Genomic DNA, 19,636 nt, shown 5'->3' with positions numbered 1-19,636 from the left:
GAAATTTCCACGCACATCTCCCATAAACTTTCCTCCTCTCACTTTGAACTCATGACCCCTTAGTAATTGAGTCCCCCACTTTGGGAAAAAGCTTCTTGCTATCCACCTTGTCTCTATCCCTCATGATTTTGTAGACCTCAATCAGGTCCCCTCCGTCTTTCTAATGAAAATAATCCTAACCTACTCAACCTTTCTTCACAGCTAGCACCCTCTTACCAGGCAACATCTTGATGAACCGCCTCTGCACCCTCTCCAAAGTATCCACACCCTCTTGGTAATGTGATACTTTGTTTTATTTTGAACTAGTAACCTCCCTCTTCACCTTAATGACAAATTGCACATTTTGTCAACTTTAATAATTCTGCAAACATAACTTCCATTACATTGCTTACAAATACAACAGTAACTGGATCATTGACTGCAACTAGCCTGTATCTATGTCCATCCCCTCGTGAAGAACAGTGCTAATCCCAAATTCCTGTTGCTTTGCTTCTGTCGCCAACTTGGATAGTGATTCCACATATTCTCAACCTCTGATATTTCATTAAATGTAAGAAATATTGGGCAATGTCTCCTCATTTTGGACCCCACAATTATTTGCACAGTGTGCTTCTGCCTTAATCCAGTCCAGTTCTGGATGTTGCCCTTTAGGAAAGACATGATGACATTAGGCAGAGTGTAGAAATGTTTCAGGAGAATGGTTCCAGGGAAGAGGCTCTTCAACTGACTTGGATACATTGAAGAATTTGGGACTGTTTTCCTAGGAAGAAGCAGGAAGTTTGATAAGGTATTCAAAATCTTGAGGGGTCTGGAGAGAGGAGATAGGAGAAACTCTTCCTAGTCATGAAAGGATCACACATGAGGGGGCACAAATTTAACGAAACTGCAAAAATGAAATTGCATTGGCAACATAAGGAAAAATCTTTTCATGCAGTAAATGTTTAAGGTATCAAAAACACCTCACAGTGTGGTGGAGGATGGTTCAACTGAAACATTCAAAAAGGGCTACAGAGAGAAGATGGGGAAATAGTACGAGGTGAATTTTTTATTTGGACAGCTGGCATAAATTTGATGGGCTCAATGTCCATCTGTGTTGTGACAATTATGTGATTCTGTAACCCTGTTTCATTTTTTCACAATTATAAACACATCTATGAAATCACCCCTCAATTTCCTCGCTGGTGCTGGCGCTGCAGCAGTCTGAGTATCTCAGAGGACCTGGTGTTAGAGAAACAATATACACTAACTTTAGGAAGGTTGTTACACCATCGGTCAAGATGGATAGAAGGCTGACTACCACGAGAGTCATGCAGGCAGTTTAGAAGCCTCCTGTGGCTACTCCCCTTTGAAACAAGGTATGCTTTTGTTCAATACTGTTTTGGGGAGGGATAGCCTCTCAAGAGATAGTACTAACAGCCAGACCTGTGGCACCACAACTGGTTCTGCTGTAGAGCAGGGTGTGGCAAAGTCCAGGTGAGCGATAAGAGTATGTGACTCAATAGTCAGGGGCACTGACAGGCATTTCTATGGCCATGAATGAGACAGTAGGATGGTGTTGCCTCCCTGGTGCCAGGCTCCTTTACGTGCCTGAGCATGTAGAGGATGTCCTGAAGCAGGAGAAAAAGAACCAAAAGTCATTATCCACATTGGCACAAATGACATAGGAAGGAAGAAGGAAGAGGTCCTGCAAAGACAATTCAGAGAGTTAGGTACAGAGCTAAAATGCAGGACTACCAGGGCATTAACATCAGGATTACTACCTGTGCCACGAGCTAGTGAGGCTAGGAACAGAGACAGAGTGCAGTTGAATATGTGGCTATAGAGCTGGTGCAGGAGGGAGGGCTTTAGATATATGGATCATTGGGATGTCTTTGGGGGAAGGTGGAACCTCTACTGTAAGGACGGGTTGCACCTGAACTGGAGGGGCACCAGTATCCTGGGCAGGAGATTTGCTTGAGCTCTTCAGGAGAGTTTAACATAATGTGGCAGGGGTGCAGGAATTGAAACGACAGGTCAGTAAGTGCAGGGACTCAGGACAAAGGAGAGACTGAGATATGCGTAGTGTAGAGTAAGAGCAAGCAGAAGGAAGATGTAAGGTTTGGAGGGACTGGAGGTCTGGAGTGCATTTACTTCAATGCAAGAAGTATAACAGGGAAGACAGATGAACTAAGATAACAAGGTGTAGAGCTGGATGAACACAGCAGGCCAAGCAGCATCAGAGCAGTAGGAAGGCTGATGTTTTGGGTCAAGGCCCTTCTTCAGAAATGGGGGAAGGGTAGGGGGTTCTGAAATAAATAGGGAGAGAAGGGGAGGCAGATAGAAGATGGATCGAGGAGAAGATAGGTGGAGAGGAGACAGACAGGTCAAAGAGGCAGGGCTGGAGCCAATACAGGTGAGTGTAGATGGAGAGTTAGGGAGGAGGTAGGTCAGTTCAGGGAGGACGGACAGGTCAAGGGGGCGGGATGAGGTTAGAAGGTAGGAAATTGGAGGTGCGGCTTGAGTTGGGAGGAGGGCATAGGTGGGAGGAAGGACACGTTAGGGAATTGGGGACGAGCTGGGCTGGTTTTGGGATGCAGTAGGGGTACGGGAGATTTTAAAGCTTGTGAAGTCCACATTGATACCAAGTACCATGGTTCCCAAGCGGAATATGAATTGCTGTTCCTGCAACCTTCGGATGGCATTGTTGTGGCACTGCAGAGGCCCAGGATGGACATGTCGTCCAAGGAATGGGAGGGGGAGTTGAAATGGTTCACGACTGGGAGGTACAGTTGTTTAGTGCAAACCAAGCGAAGGTGTTCTGTAAAGCAGTCCGCAAGCCTTAGCTTGGTTACCCCAGTGTAGAGAGGGACACAACGGGAACAGTGGATGCAGTATATCACATTAGCAGATGTGCAGGTGAACATCTGCTTGATGTGAAAAGTCTTCTTTGGGCCTGGGATGGAGGTGACGGGGAGGTGTAGGGGCAGGTGTAGCCCTTCCTGCGGTTGCTGGAAAACATACCTGGTGTGGTGGTGCTGGAGGGGAGTGTGGAGCGGACAAGGGAGTCACGGAGAGAGTGGAACCTCCAGAAAGCAGATAAGGGTGGGGAGGGTTAAAATTTCTTTGGTGGAGGGGTCGGATTGCAGATGGCGGAAGTGTTGGAGGATGATATGTTGGTTCCAGAGGTTGGTGCAGTGGTACGTGAGGACAAGGGGGATTCTGTTTTGGTTGTTATTGTGGGGAGGGGGTGTGAGGGAAGAGCTGTGGGAAATGCAAGAGACACGGTTGCGGGCATTCTCGATCACTGAGGGGGGTGATGTTGTGGTCCTTGAAAAACAAAGACATCTGAGATGTACAGGAATGGAATGCTTCATCCTGGGAGTGGATACAGAGGAGGCGAAGGAATTGGGAATAGGGGATGGTATTTTTGCAGGAAGGTGGGTGGGAGGAGGTGTATTCTAGGCAGCTGTGGGAATCGATGGACTTGAAATGGATATCGGTTTCTAGGCGGTTTCCGGAGATGGAGACAGAGAGGTCCAGGAAGGAGAGAGAGGTATTAGATATAGTCCAGGTGAACTAAAGGTTGGGGTGGAAGGTGTTGGTGAAGTGGATGAACTGTTCAAGATCCTCATGGGAGCATGAGGCGGCGCCGATACAGTCTTCCCAATGTAACGGAGGAAGAGGTGGTGTTTAGGGCCAGTGTAGGCACGGAAGAGGGATTGTTCCACATAATCTACAAAGAGGCAGGCATAGCTTGGGCCCATGCCCAATCTGCGGTTTGAGAGGGAGAAGGGAGAATCGGAAGTGTCAGTATTGCAGTTGAATAAAGGGAATTATGGAGCTATGAGGGAGGAGCTGGCCAAAGTTCAATGGTATAATACCCTAGCAGGGATGGCAGTGGAATAATGACAGGTATTTCTGGATATAATGCAAAAGGTGCAGGATCAGTTCATACTTCATTTCTTCAAAGAGGAAGAAAGATCCTAAGGGGAGGCAGGGGCGGCCGTGGCTGATGAGGGAAGTTAAGGACTGTATAAAGATAAAAGAGAAGTATAACATAGCAAAGATGAGTGGGAAGCCGGAGGACTGGGAAGCTTTTAAAGAACAACAACGGATAACTAAAAAGGCAATACACAGAGAAAAAATGAGTTATGAAGGCAAACTGGCCAAAAATATAAAGAAGGATAGTAAAAGCTTTTTTAGGTATGTGAAAAGAAAAAAAAATGGTTAAGACTAAAACTGGGCCCTTGAGGTCAGAAATGGGTGAATTTATTATGGGGAACAAGGAAATGGCAGAAGAGTTGAATAGGTACTTTGGATCTGTCTTCACTAGGGAAGACACAAGCAATCTCCCAAATGCAATAGTGGCTGAAGGACCTAAGGTAATGGACGAACTGAAGGGTATTTATATTAGGTAGGAAATGGTGTTGGATAAACTGTTAAGACTGAAGGCCAATAAGTCGTCCGGCCCTGATGGTCTGCATCCCAGAGTATTTAAGGAGGTGGCTTTAGAAATTGTGGGCGTGTTGGTAATTATTTTCCAAGGTTCTATAGATTCAGGATCAGTTCCTGCGGATTGGAGGGTGGCAAACGTTGTCCCACTTTTCAAGAAAGGAGGGAGAGAGAAAACTGGAAATTATAGACCGGTTAGCCTGACGTCAGTGGTGGGAAAGATGCTGGAGTCAATTATAAAAGATGAAATTACGACTCATTTGGATAGCAGTAACAGAATAGGTCAGAGTCAGCATGGATTTACGAAGGGGAAATCATGCTTGACTAATCTTCTGGAATTTTTTGAGGATGTATCTATGAAGATGGATAAGGGAGAACCAGTGGATGTAGTGTACCTGGACTTTCAGAAAGCCTTTGATAAAGTCCCGCGTAGGAGATTGGTGAACAGAATTAGGGCACATGGCATTGGGGGCAAAATACTGAGTTGGACTGAAAATTGGCTGGCTGACAGGAAGTGAAGAGTAATGATAAACGGGTGCCTTTTGGAATGGCAGGCAATGACCAGTGGGGTACCACAAGGTTTGGTGCTGGGACCGCAGCTGTTTACGATATATATTAATGATATAGACGAAGGCATTAAAAGTAATATTAGCAAATTGGCTGATGACACAAAGTTGGGTGGCAGTGTGAGGAGGATGTTATGAGAATACAGGGTGACTTGGACAGGCTAGGTGAGTGGATGGATGAATGGCAGATGCAGTTTAATGTGGATAAATATGTGGTTATACACTTTGGTGACAAGAACAGGAAGGCAGATTACCATCTCAATGGAGTCAAGTTAGGTAAAGAGGAAGCACAACGAGATCTCGATGTTCTTGTACATCAGTCAATGAAAGCAAGCATGCAGGTACAGCAGGCAGTGAAGAAAGCTAATAGCATGCTGGCCTTCATAACAAGAGGAATTGCGTATAGGAGCAAAGAGGTCCTTTTGCAGCTGTGCAGGGCCCTGGTGAGACCGCACCTGGAGTATTGTGTGCAGTTTTGGTCTCCAAATTTGAGGAAAGACATTCTTGCTATTGAGGGAGTGCAGCATAGGTTCACAAGGTCAATTCCCGGAATGGCGGGACTATCATATGTTGAAAGATTGGAGCGACTGGGCTTGTATACACTTGAGTTTAGAAGGATGGGAGGGGATCTGATTGAGATGGATAAGATTATTAAAGGATTGGACACTCTGGAGGAAGGAAGCATGTTTCTGCTGATGGGTGAGTCCAGAACCAGAGGACACAGTTTAAAAATAAGGGGTAGGCCATTTAGAACAGAGTTGAGGAAAAACCTCTTCACCCAGAGAGTGGTGGATATATGGAATGCTCTGCCCCAGAAGGCAGTGGAGGTCAACTCTCTGAATACTTTTAAGAAAGATAGATAGAGCTCTTAAAGATAGAGGAATCAAGGGTTATGGGGATAAGGCAGGAACAGGATACTGATTGTGGATGATCAGCCATGATCATAATGAATGGTGGTGCTGGCTCGATGGGCCGAATGGCCGACTCCAGCACCTATTGTCTATTGTCTATTGTCTATGCGGGTGCCCATGGCCACCCCCTTTGTCTGTAGGAAGTGGGAAGAATTGAACAAGAAGTTGTTAAGGGTGAGGACAAGTTCAGGTAAGCAGATGAAGGTGTCAGTGGAGGCGGACTGGTTGAGCCTGTGGGACAGAAAGAGGCGGAAGGCCTTTATGCCATCTGTATGGGGGATGCAGGTGTTTCGGGGCTGGATGTCCATGGTAAAGATGAGGTGTTGGGGACCCCTTCTGGAGGAGGTGGAGGGTATGGGTGGTGTCACGGACATAGGTAGGGAGTTCAGGGACTAAGGGGTAGAAAATAGAGTCAAGATAGGTGGAGATCAGTTTGGTGGGGCAGGAGCAGGCGGAGACAATGGGTCGATCAGTGCCGTCAGGTTTGTGGGTTTTGGAAAGGAGCCAGAAGCGGGTGATGCGGTGCCTGTGGTGATGAGGTTGTGGATGGTTTGGGAGATGATGGTTTGGTGGTTGGGGATAGAGTCATGATCAAGGGGTCAGTAGGAGGAGGTGTTGGAGAGTTGGCACCTGGCATTGGCGATGTTGAGGTCAGTGCGCCATACGACAACTGCACATCCCTTGTCCGTGGCTTTTATGGTGAGGTTGGGATTGGAGCAGAGGGAGCGGAGGGCTGCACATTCCTTAGGGGAGACATTGGAGTGGGTGAGAGGGGTGGAGAGGTTGAGGCAATTGATGTCTCAACGGCAGTTGGAGATGAAGAGTTCGAGGGAGGGTAGCTCATCCGCTCAGCTGAACTCTTCCTCACCCTCAACAACTTCTCTTTCAATTCCTCCCACCTCCTACAGACAAAGGGGGTGGCCATGGGTACCCGCAAGGGCCCAAGCTATACCTGCCTCTTTGTAGGTTATGTGGAACAATCCCTACACTGGCCCGAAACCCCACCTCTTCCTCCGTTACAGTGATGATTGTACTGGCACTGCCTTGTGTTCCCACGAGGAGCTCGAACAGTTCATCCACTTCACCGACACCTTCCACCCCAACCTTAAGTTTACTTGGACTATCTCTAACACCTCTCTCTCCTTCCTGGGCCTCTCTGTTTCCATCTCCGGCAACCACCCAGAAATCAAAATCCATTTTAAGCACATTGACTCCCACAGCTACCTAGAATACACCTCCTCCCACCCACCTTCCTGCAAAAATGCCATCCCCTATTCCCAATTCCTTCGCTTCCACCACATCTACTCCCAGGTTGAGGCATTCCACTCCCATACATGTCAGATGTCCACGTTTTTCAAGAACTGCAAATTCCCTCCCTCGGTGGCCGAGAACACCCTCGACCGTGTCTCCCGCATTACTTGCAACTCATCCCTCACAACCCCTCCCCACACTAACCACCAAAACAGAATCCCCCTCATCCTCACGTGCCACCCCACCAACCTCTGGATCCAACACATCATCCTCCAACATTTCCGCCATCTGCAATCCGACCTCGCCACCAAAGACATTTTTCCCTCCCCACCCTTATTTGCTTTCTGGAGGGACCACTTTCTCTGTGACTCCCTCGTCCGCTCCACACTCCCCACTGGCACCACCACATCCGACACTTTTCCCTGCAACCACAGGAAGTGCTACACCTGCCCCATACAGCTCCCTGTCACCCCCATCCCAGGGCCAAAGAAGACTTTCCACATCAAGCAGATGTTAACCTGCACATCTGCTAATGTGATGTACTGCATCCACTGTTCCCGTTCTGGCCTCATCAACGTTGGGGAAACCAAGCGAAGGTTTGCCAACCGCTTTGCAGAACACCTATGCTCGGTTCGCACTAAACAACTGCACCTCCCAGTCGCGAACAATTTCAACTCCCCCTCCCATTCCTTAGATGACATGTCCATCCTGGGCCTCCTGCAGTGCCACAATGATGCCACCCGATGGTTGCAGGAACGGCAACTCATATTCCACTTGGGAACCCTGCAGCCCAATTGTATCAACGTGGACTTCACAAGCTTTAAAATCTCCCCTACCCCTACTGCTTCCCAAAACCAGCCCAGCTTGCTGCCACCTCCCTAATCTGTCCTTCCTCCCACCTATTCCCTCCTCCCACCTTGAGCCCCATCCCCATGTCCTACCTCCTAACCTCATACCACCCCCTTGACCTATCCATCCTCCCTGGACTGACCTATCTCCTCCCTAACTCCCCACCTACACTCATCTTTTCTGGCTCCATCCCCGCGTCTTTGACCTTTCTGTCTCCTCTCCACCTATCTTCTCCTCTATCCATCTTCTATCCGCCTCTCCCTATTTATTTCAGAACGCCCTACTTCTCCCCATTTCTGAAGTAGGGCCTAGGCCCAAAACATCAACCTTCCTGCTCCTCTGATGCTGTTTGGCCTACTGTGTTCATCCAGCTCTTCATCTTGTTATCTCAGATTCTCCAACATCTGCAGTTCCTATTATCTCTGAAGCAGATGATCTGAGGACATAGATTGCTGCATGGAATTATGATGTTGTTTCTATTACAGAGACATGGTTAAAACAAGGACAGGACTGGCAGCTTAATATTCCACGATGTCGCTGTTTTAGGGAACAAAAGGGTGGGGGAGTTACATTGCTAATTAGCAGGATGGTAAGGTGGGGGGGAACAAGAATACTCAGCCAGTAAATGCAGCGACTGGGGACTAAAATGTGACAGAGATGTGCATAGCACAGAGTAAGAATCAGCACAGAGAAGTCGCAGGCTCAGAAGGGCTGGAGGACTAGAATGCAGTGAGGCATTATGGGTGGAGCTCAGCAATAGACCTCCCAACCGCCCACGTAAGACAGAGGAGCAGATATTAAGTCAGATACTAGAAAGGTGTGAAAAATGCAAGGTAGTTATGGAGGGTGACTTCAAATTTCCTCTTATTGACTAGGACTCCCTTAGAGTTTTTTTATGCACATATAAGAAGAAAGAGGATAGCAAGGGAAAGAGTAGGCCCTGTCAAGGATAAAGGGGGCCCCCTCAAGGATAAAGGAGAGAAACTATGCATGGAGCCACAGGAAGTGGGAGAGATCCTTTATAGGTACTTAGTACTGATATTCACCAAAGAGAAGGAAATGACTGATGTTGAGGTCAAGGATGAGTATGTGAATACTCTAGAGAATGTCAATATATTAAAGGAGGAAGTTTTAGATATCTTAAATTGCATTAAGTTAGACAAGTCCTCAGGGCCTGATGGAATCTATCCCTGGTTGCTGTGAGGGGCAAGGGAAGAAATAGCTGGGACATAGCAGAAATCTTCAAATCATCCTCAATCACAGGTAAGGTTCCAGAGGAGTGGAGCTGAGCCAATGTTGTTCCCTTGTTTAAGAAATGCAGCAAGAATAATCCAGGAAATTATAGGCAGGTAAGTCTGACATCTGTGGTGGGGAAGGTCTCTTGGAGAAGATAATGAGGGACAGGAAATATGCACTCAGAAGAAAATGGACTAGTTAGCAACAGGCAGCATGGTTTTGCACGGGGATGGTCATGTCTCACCAACCTGATTGGATATTTTAGAACATAGAACATAGAACATAGAACAGTACAGCACAGAACAGGCCCTTCAGCCCACAATGTTGTGCCGACCATTGATCCTCATGTATGCACCCTCAAATTTCTGTGACCATATACATGTCCAGCAGTCTCTTAAATGACCCCAATGACCTTGCTTCCACAACTGCTGCTGGCAACGCATTCCATGCTCTCACAACTCTCTGCGTAAAGAACCTGCCTCTGACATCCCCTCTATACTTTCCACCAACCAGCTTAAAACTATGACCCCTTGTGCTAGCCATTTCTGCCCTGGGAAATAGTCTCTGGCTATCAACTCTATCTATGCCTCTCATTATCTTGTATACCTCAATTAGGTCCCCTCTCCTCCTCCTTTTCTCCAATGAAAAGAGACCGAGCTCAGTCAACCTCTCTTCATAAGATAAGCCCTCCAGTCCAGGCAGCATCCTGGTAAACCTCCTCTGAACCCTCTCCAAAGCATCCACATCTTTCCTATAATAGGGCGCCCAGAACTGGACGCAGTATTCCAAGTGCGGTCTAACCAAAGTTTTATACAGCTGCAACAAGATCTCACGACTCTTAAACTCAATCCCCCTGTCAATGAAAGCCAAATCACCATATGCTTTCTTAACAACCCTGTCCACTTGGGTGGCCATTTTAAGGGATCTATGTATCTGCACACCAAGATCCCTCTGTTCCTCCACGCTGCCAAGAATCCTATCCTTAATCCTGTACTCAGCTTTCAAATTCGACCTTCCAAAATGCATCACCTCGCATTTATCCAGGTTGAACTCCATCTGCCACCTCTCAGCCCATCTCTGCATCCTGTCAATGTCCCGCTGCGGCCTACAACAGCCCTCTACACTGTCAACGACACCTCCGACCTTTGTGTCGTCTGCAAACTTGCTGACCCATCCTTCAATCCCCTCATCCAAGTCATTAATAAAAATTACAAACAGTAGAGGCCCAAGGACAGAGCCCTGTGGAACCCCACTCACCACTGACTTCCAGGCAGAATATTTTCCTTCTACTACCACTCGCTGTCTTCTGTTGGCCAGCCAATTCTGTATCCAAGCAGCTAAGTTCCCCTGTATCCCATTCCTCCTGACCTTCTGAATGAGCCTACCATGGGGAACCTTATCAAATGCCTTACTGAAATCCATATACACCACATCCACAGCTTGACCCTCATCAACTTTTCTAGTCACATCCTCAAAAAACTCGATAAGGTTTGTAAGGCATGACCTACCCCTCACAAAGCCGTGTTGACTGTATTTGATCAAGCCATGCTCTTCCAGATGGTCATAAATCTTATCCCTCAGAATCCTTTCTAACACCTTGCAGACGACAGACGTGAGACTTACTGGTCTATAATTGCCGGGGATTTCCCTATTTCCTTTCTTGAAGAGAGGAATTACATTTGCCTCTCTCCAGTCCTCAGGTACGACTCCAGTGGAGAGCGAGGATGCAAAGATCTTCGCAAGTGGCGAAGCTATTGCATTTCTCGCTTCCCAAAGCAGCCGAGGACAAATCTGGTCCGGGCCTGGCGACTTGTCAATCTTAATGTTTGACAAAATTTTCAGCACATCAGCTTCCTCTATCTCTATCCATTCCAGCATGCACACCTGCTCTTCAAAGGTTTCATTCACTACAAAGTTCGTTTCTTTCGTAAAGACAGAAGCAAAAAACTCATTTAGGGCTTCCCCTACCTCCTCAGGCTCCACACACAAGTTCCCTATGCTATCCCTGATCGGCCCTACTCTTTCCTTGATCATTCTCTTATTCCTCACGTAAGTGTAAAATGCCTTTGTGTTTTCCCGGATTCCCTCTGCCAAGCCTTTCTCGTGCCCCCTCCTGGCTCTCCTCAGACCATTTTTGAGCTCCTTCCTTGCCTGCATGTAATCCTCTCTAGCTGAATATTTTGAAAAGGTGACAATGATAATTGATGAGGGAGGAACTGTGAATGTAGTTTATATTGATTTTATTAAGGCATTTGATAAAGTCCTCACATGGCAGATTGGTACAAAAACTAAGATCATTTGGGGTTGGGATGGTGGCTGGATGGTTACAAAACTGGCTTGGTCATAGAAGACCGAGGGTAGTGGTTGAACGGTGTTTTTCAGAATGGAGGCCGGTAACTAGTGGTGTTCCACAGGGATCAATCTTATGTCATCTGTTCTTTGTCTTATATATAAGTGATCCAGAAGAAAATGTGGGTGGTCTGTCTAGTAAGTTTGCAGATGATATGAAGATTGGTGGAGTTGCTGATAGTGCTGACGACTGTGAAAGGATACACCAGAATATAAATGGGCAACTTAGGCACAGAAATAGCAGATGGAGTTCAATCCTGACAAATGCGAGGTGATGCATTTTGGTGGATCAAATTTAGATGTGAATTACACTGTTAATAGCAGAACCCTTAGGGGCAGTATGGTGGCTCAGTGGTTAGCACTGCTGCCTCACAGTGCCAAGGGCCTGGATTCAATTCCAGCCTCAGGCATCTATTGTGTGGAGTTGTGCACATTCTCCCCATGTCTGTGTGGGTTTCCTCCACATGCTCCATCCAGCTTCCCCCACAGTCCAAAGATGTGTAGGGTAGGTGGATTGGCCATGCTAAACTGCCCAGGGATGTTTAGGTCAGGTGGGGTAGATATGGGAAATTAGGGGAATACTGGGAATAATGTGTGGGATACTCTTCAGGGGGGCAATGTGGACTTGTTGGGCTGAATGGCCTGTCCACAACTGTAGGGATTCTATAAACATTAATATACAAATGGATCTGGGTGTGCAGGTCACAGTTCCCTAAAAGTGGCACACAGGTGGCCAAAGTGATTAAGAAGGCAGGTCATCAGCCAAGGAATGGAGTACAAGAGTTGGCAAAACATGCTTTTTCTTTTATTCATTAACAGGATGAGAACATCGCTGACCATCCCTGATTGCCCAGAGGACAGTTCAGAGTCAACCACACTGCTGTGGGTCAGGAGTCACATGTAGGCCAGACCAAGTAAGGATGTTAGTTTCCTTCCCTAAAGGACCAGATGGGTTTTTCCTGACAAATGACTTGGTCATCATTAGACTGTTAATTCCAGATATTTTTATTGAATTCAAATTCCACCATCTGCCGTGGCAGGATTTGAACCTGAGTCCCCAGAATGTTAACTGAGTCTCTGGATTACCCGTCCAGTGATAATGCCACAGGGCCATCACCTCTCCTTGCAACTATATAAAACCCCTGTTAGGCTGCATTTGGAGTATTGTGTGGTGACCAAAACTGCACACTAACAGAAGGATGTAGAAGCTTCGGAGACAGCACAGAGAAGGTTCACCAGGGCGTTGCCCAGTCTCAAGAGCATTGGCTATGATGAAAGGTTAAAGAGACTAGGATTGTTTTCACTGGAAAGACTGCATTTGAAAGGATACCTGATAGAGGTCTACAAATTATGCTGGGGTGGATAGTTAGAGGCTTTTTCCCAGATTGATGTTTCAATTACAAGGAGGCACAGGTTCAAGGTGAGAGGGCAAAAGTTTAAGGGAGATGTGCAAGGAAAGTTTTTCACACACAGAATTATAGGAGCCTGGAATGTATTGCCAGAGAAGGTAGTGGAAGCAGGCACTTTGGTGACATTTAAGAGGCATCTGGATGTTTACATGAATAGGGAAGGAATACAGGGATATGGACCGAATAAGGGCGGAAGGTTTGTTTTTTACTTTAGTCAGGGCATGATTATTGTCACAGGTTTGGAGGGTTGAAGGGCCTGTTCCTGTGTTGTTCTTTTCTTTTGTTCTTCTCTTTTGTTCTTTGTTCTTTTGTTTTTAATCATTGACTCCAGCATTTTGCCCAACACCGATACCAGACTAATTTCCCGTTTCTCTCTCCCTCCTTTTTTACAAAGTGGGATTACATTAACTACCCCCCAGTCCAAAGGAACTCTTCCAGAGTTTATAGAATGCTGGAAAATGATTACCGATGCATCCACTATTTCTAGGGTGATTTTCTAAGTACTCTGGAATGCAGAGCATCAAGTCCTGGGACTTGAGAATAACAAGGTGTAGAGTTGGATGAACACAGCAGGCCAAGCAGCATCAGAGGAGCAGGAAGGCTGACGTTTCGGGCTAACCCTAAAACATCCACCTTCCTGCTCCTCTGATGCTGCTTGGCCTGCTGTGTTCATCCAGCTCTACACCTTGTTATCTCAGATTCTCCAGCTTCTGCAGTTCCTACTATCTCAGGTCCTGGGACTTATCGAGTTTAATCCCATCAATTTCCCCAATACCATTTCCTGGCTAGTAATGATTTCTCCAGTTCCTCCTCCATGTTTGACCCTCTGTCATCTAGCATTTTTGGAAGGTTTTTTGTGCCCTCCTTAGTGAAAACAGATCCAAAGTATTTTTCAATTCGTCCATCATCTCTTTATTGTCCATTATGAATTCATCGGATTCTAACTGTAAGGGACTTCCATTTGTCTTCTCCAATCTTTTTCTCTTCACATATCTTTAGAAGCTTTAGCAGTCAGTTTTTATGTTTTCTGCAAGCTTACTCTCATATTCTATTCTCCCCCTCTGAACTAAAGCTTTTGTCCTCCGTTGAATTTTAAACTTCTCCCAGGCCTCAGGTTTGCTGCTTTCTCTGGCCAGTTTAGATGCCTCCTCCTTTGCTTTAACACTAGCCCCAATTTCCCTTGTCAGCCATGGTTGAGTCACCCTCCATTTTACTCTTATGTCTGATAGGAATGTACAATTATTTAAATTTATCCATGCATCCTTTAAATGTCTGTCATGGCTTATCCACCATCAATGCTTTAGGTATCCTTGGCCAACGTATCCTAGCCAATACATGCCTCATATCATCAAAGTTAGTTTTCTACAAGTTCAGGGCCTGAGTCTTAGATTTTACTGTGCCACTCACCATCTTAATGAAGAATTCTACCATGTTATGGTTATTCTTCCCCAAAGGATCTTGCACCACTATGTTGCTAATTAATTCTCTCACATTACACAATACCCAGTCTAAGATGGCCTGAAATGGTCTAGGCCCGAAACATCAGCTTTTGTGCTCCTGAGATGCTGCTTGGCCTGCTGTGTTCATCCAGCCTCACATTTTATTATCTTGGATTCTCCAGCATCTGCAGTTCCCACTATCTAAGATGGCCTGCTGTCTTGTTGGTTCCTCAACATATTTTGTTAACTCTTGTACTCCATTCCTTGGCTGATGATCTGCCTTCTTAATCACGTTGGCCACCTGTGTTGCCACTTTTAGGGAACTGTGGACCTGCACACCCAGGTCCATCTGTATATTGATGTTCATAGAATCCCTACAGTGTGGGGAGAGACCATTCAGCCCAACAAGTCCACATTGCTCCTCTGAAGAGCATACCACCCAGACCCATTCCCCTAATTTTCCCTATCTAACCCACCAGACCTAAACAACGCAGGGCAGTATAGTATGGCCAATCCACTTACCCTGCACATCTTTGGACTGTGGGGGGGGAAGCCAGAGCACGTGGAAGAAACCCATGCAGACACGGGGAGAACGTTTACAGCTCCACACAACAGTTACCGGAGGCTGGAATCGAACCCAGGTCCCTGGCACTGTGAGGTAGCAGTGCTAGCCGCTGAGCCACCATGCTGCACCTAAGGGTTCTGCTATTAACAGTGTAATTCAGATCTAAATTTGATCCTCCAAAATGCATCTCCTCACATTTTTCAGGATTAAACTCCATCTGCTATTTCTGTGCCTAAGTTGCCAATTTATATTCTGGTGTATCCTTTCACAATCATCAGCACTATCAGCAACTCCACCAATCTTCATATCATCTGCAAACTTACTCTCTTGTTGGTTCCTCAACATATTGATTACAAGAAATCCTCATCCAACGCATTGCTACAAATTTGGTTAGTCCAACCAATATGCAGATTGAAGTCAAAATAGCTACTGTACCCTTACTGTCCGTATCTCTAATTTCCTGTTTGGTACCCTCTCCAACTTCACAACTACTGTTTGGTGGTCTGTACACAACTGTCACTAACATTATTTCTTCCTTTTGGTGCTGCTAGCTCCACCCATACAGATTCCACGTCATCCAGGCTAACGTCCTCTCCTACTATTCTGTTAATCTCCTTCTTAACCTGCAATACTTCCCAACTCTCTTTCCTCTCTGTCTATCGCTCCTGAAATTGAATAGCCCTGGATGTTGGGTCCTCATCCTTGATCACTCTGAAGCCAGCTCTCAATGATCCCAATTATGTCATATCCATTAATAACTGCATGCGTAGTTAATTCATCCATGTTATTAGGAATGCTCCTTGGATTAAGACACTTAGCCTTTCGGTTTTTTTTGTTATTTACTGCCCTTTTAGAATTATGATGTAATATGGCCCTTTTGAATTTTGTCTTTGGTTTCTCTGCCTTCCATTTTCACTTTTCCCCATACAGCCTTTTGTTTCTGTCTCCATTTCACTTCCTTCTGACTTCCTACATTTAACCCATCCCCCTGCCATGTTAATGCCATATTGGAGGGGGATGATCCTGCACTGTCTTTCTATTCTTCCTCTGTCTAGTGCTCTCCCATTCCCTATCTTACTCAGCAATTTTTATCTGTGTGTGACCAACTTACTGAACATGCTATCCATGATTCCCTCAGCCTCACAAATCATCCAAAATGAATCTAGGCACAGCCCCAGGGCCATCAAGTGGTCATACAGGAGCAGAAGCTGTGCACAATTCCTACACGTGAAGGAGTCAGGGATATCAGAAGGGTCCCTCAATTTCCACTTTGCACAGAAGAAACATAACAACTGTCTGGGATCTCCTGCCATGATCTCACTCTTAAATTAACTAAATAACAACAGCCGCAGGGCCAAGAGAAAATAAGAGAGGTTGTTGGGAGGTCTGTAGAAAACTCCCAACATTGCCATTTCACCCTTCCTATTCCTGAGCTCCACCTGTAATGCCTCAATGCAAGATCCCTCCAACATGTCCTCTCTCAACACAGCAATGAGGAGATCCCTAATCAGCAATGCAACTCCCTAACCCCTTTTGTTTCCCTTTCTGTCCCTTCTGAAACAGGTTACTCAGAGAGGCAAGGGAGGAAATAGCTGGGCATTGGCAGATATCTTCACGTCCTCATTGACCACAGGTAAAGTTCCAGAGAACTGGAAATTAGCAAGTGTTGTTCCCTTGTTTAAGAAAGGATGCAGAGATAATCCAGGAAACTATAGCCCGGTGAACTTGATGTCTTTGGTGGGGGAGCTCTTGGAGAAGATACTGAGGGACAAGATACATGCGCATTTGGAGGAAAGTGGACCAGTTAGTGATAGGCAACATGGTTTTGTCCAACAGAGGTCATGTCTTACCCACCTGATTGAATTTTTGAAGAGGTAATGAGAATAATTGATGAGGGAAGAGCTGTGGATGTAGTTTATCTGAAATTTAGTAAGGTATTTGATAAAGTTTCACATGGCAGGTTGGTACAAAAACTAAAATCACACAGGAGTTTGGGGTAGCCTGGCTGGATGGATAGAAATCTGCTTGGTATTAGAAGACAGAGGGTCATGGTGGAAGGATGTTTTTCAGAATGGAGATCGGTAACTAGTGGTGTTCCACAGGGGTCAGTCTTAGGCCCTTTGTTGTTTGTGGTATATATACATGATCTGGAGGAAAATGTGGGTGATCTGATAAGCAAGTTTGCTGCTGACATGAGGATCAGTGGAGTTGCTGATAGTGCCAACAATTGTGGAAAACAACAACAGGATATAGATTGGCAACTTCAGCACAAAAATGGCAGATGGAATTTAATCCAGACAAATGCAAGGTGATGCCTTTTGGAGGATCAAATTTAGGTGTGAATTATATTGTAAATGGCAGAACCCTTAGAAACACTAACATTCAGACAGATCTGGGCGTGCAGGTCCGCAGTTCCCTGAAAGTGGCAACACAGATAGCCAAGATGATTAAGAAGGCATACGGCATGCTTGGCTTCATCACCCAGGGTATGGAGTACAAGAGTTGTCAAAATGTATTGCAGCTATATAAAACATTTGTGAGGCCGCATTTGGAGTACTGTGTGCAGTTTCGGGCACCACTACCAGAATGATGTGGAAACTTTGGAGAGAGGACAGAGAAGCTTCACCAGGATGTTGCCAGATCTCGAGGGCATTGGCAATGAGGTGAGGTTGAAAAGACTAGGATTGCTTTCACTGGAAAGATGGTGGCTGAGAGGAGACCTAATAGAGGTCTGCAGAATTATGAGAGGCAAAGATAGGGTCGATAGTTAGAGGCTTTTTTCCCAGGGTTGAAGTTTCAATTACCAGGGGGCACAGGTTCAAGGTCAGAGAGCAAAAGTTTATGGGAGATGTGTAAGGGAAGATTTTCACACACAGAGTGGTAGCAGTCTGGAATTCACTACCAGAAGAGGTGGTGGAAGTGGGCAATTGAAGACATTTCAGAGGCACCTAGATGGGTTCGTGAATAGGGAGGGAATAGAGAGAAACGGATTGAAAAATGGCAGGTTTGTCTTTAGATTAAAATTGTCAGCTCAGGTTTGGAGCGCTAAAGGACCTAGTCCTGTGCCATACATTTTCATTTGTTCAAAAACTACTCACGAGTCACCAGCTACTCACTTGCTGGCTGTGACATTACAGTTTAATTTCAAAGAATAAAGAAAATTACAGCACAGGAACAGGCCCTTCAGCCCTCCAAGCTTGTGTCGATTAAGATCCTCGATCTAAAGCTGTTGCCTATTTTCCAAGGATTTGTATCCCTCTGCTCCCTGCGCATTCAAGTAGCTGTCTAGATACATTTTGCCCGCCTCTACCACCTCCGCTGGCAACACGTTCCAGGCGCTCACCACTCTCTGCATTAAGAACTTTCCTCGCATATCTCCCTTAAACTTTTCCTCTCTCACCTTGAAATCATGAACCCTAGTAATTGAGTCCCCAATTCTGGGAAAAAGCTTCTTGCTATCCACCCTGTCTATACCTCTCATGATTTTGTAGACCTCAATCAGGTCGCCCCTCAACCTCCGTCTTTCTAATGTAAATAATCCTAATCTACTCAACCACTTTTCATAGCTAGCATCCTCCATACCAGGGAACATCCTGGTGAACTTCCTCTGCACCCACTCCAAAGCATCCACATCCTTTTTGTAATGTGGCAACCAGAACTGCATGCAGTATTCCAAATGTGGTCGAACCAAAGTCCTACACAACTGCAACATGACCTGCCAACTCTTGTACTCAATACCCCATCCAATGAATGAAAGCATGCCGTACGCCTTCTTGACCACTCTATCCACCTGCGTTGCCACCTTCAGGATACAATGGACCTGAAAACCCAGATCGCTCTGTGTATCAATTTCCCTAAGACTTTTCTATTTACCACATAGTTTGCTCTTGAATTGGATCTTCCAAAATGCATCACCTGGCATTTGCCTGGATTGAACTCCATCTGCCATTTATCTGCCCAACTCTCCAGTCTATATATATTCTGTTGCATTCTGCAACAAGTCCCCTTCACTATCTGCTACTCCACCAATCTTAGTGTCATCTGCAAACTTGCTAATCAGACCATCTATACATTCCTTCAGATCATTTATGAATGTCACAAACAACAGTGGCCCCAAAATGGATCCCTGTGGAGCACCACTGGTCACATTTCTCCATTTTAAGAATCTCCCTTCCACTACAACTCTGTCTCCTGTTGCCCAGCCAGCACCTACCAATCTAGCTAGTACACCCTGGACCCCATGCGGCTTTACTTTCTCCTGCAGCCTACCATGGGATACCTTATCAAATGCCATACACATGTCCATGTACATGACATCTACAGCCATTCCCTCATCTATCAACTTTGTCACTTCCTGAAAGAATTCTATCAAGTTGAGAAGACATGGCCTTCCCTGCACAAAACCATGCTGCCTAACACTGATAAGTCCATTTTCTTCCAAATGTGAATAGATCCTATCCCTCAGTACCTTCTCCAGCAGCTTCCCCACCACTGACATCAGGCTTGCTGGTCTATAATTACCTGGGTTATCCTTGCTCCCCTTCTTAAACAAAGGGACAACATTAGCAGTTTTCCAGTCCTCCGGGACCTCACCTGTGGTCAAGGATTCCGCAAAGATATCTGTTAAGGC

At 45.9% G+C, this 19,636-nt stretch overlaps 1 protein-coding gene across 2 annotated transcripts in view; it reads right to left on the bottom strand.

Moving 5' to 3' along the window:
• sytl3 (synaptotagmin-like 3) overlaps positions 1-19,636 on the bottom strand; it is a 175,760-nt gene that overhangs the window by 27,517 nt on the left and 128,607 nt on the right. The gene's annotated exons all lie outside the window — the stretch shown is intronic.

Source organism: Stegostoma tigrinum, chromosome 9 (assembly GCF_030684315.1).
Source record: "Stegostoma tigrinum isolate sSteTig4 chromosome 9, sSteTig4.hap1, whole genome shotgun sequence".
Taxonomy (NCBI): domain Eukaryota; kingdom Metazoa; phylum Chordata; class Chondrichthyes; order Orectolobiformes; family Stegostomatidae; genus Stegostoma; species Stegostoma tigrinum.
This window is presented reverse-complemented; position numbering and strand designations above follow the sequence as displayed.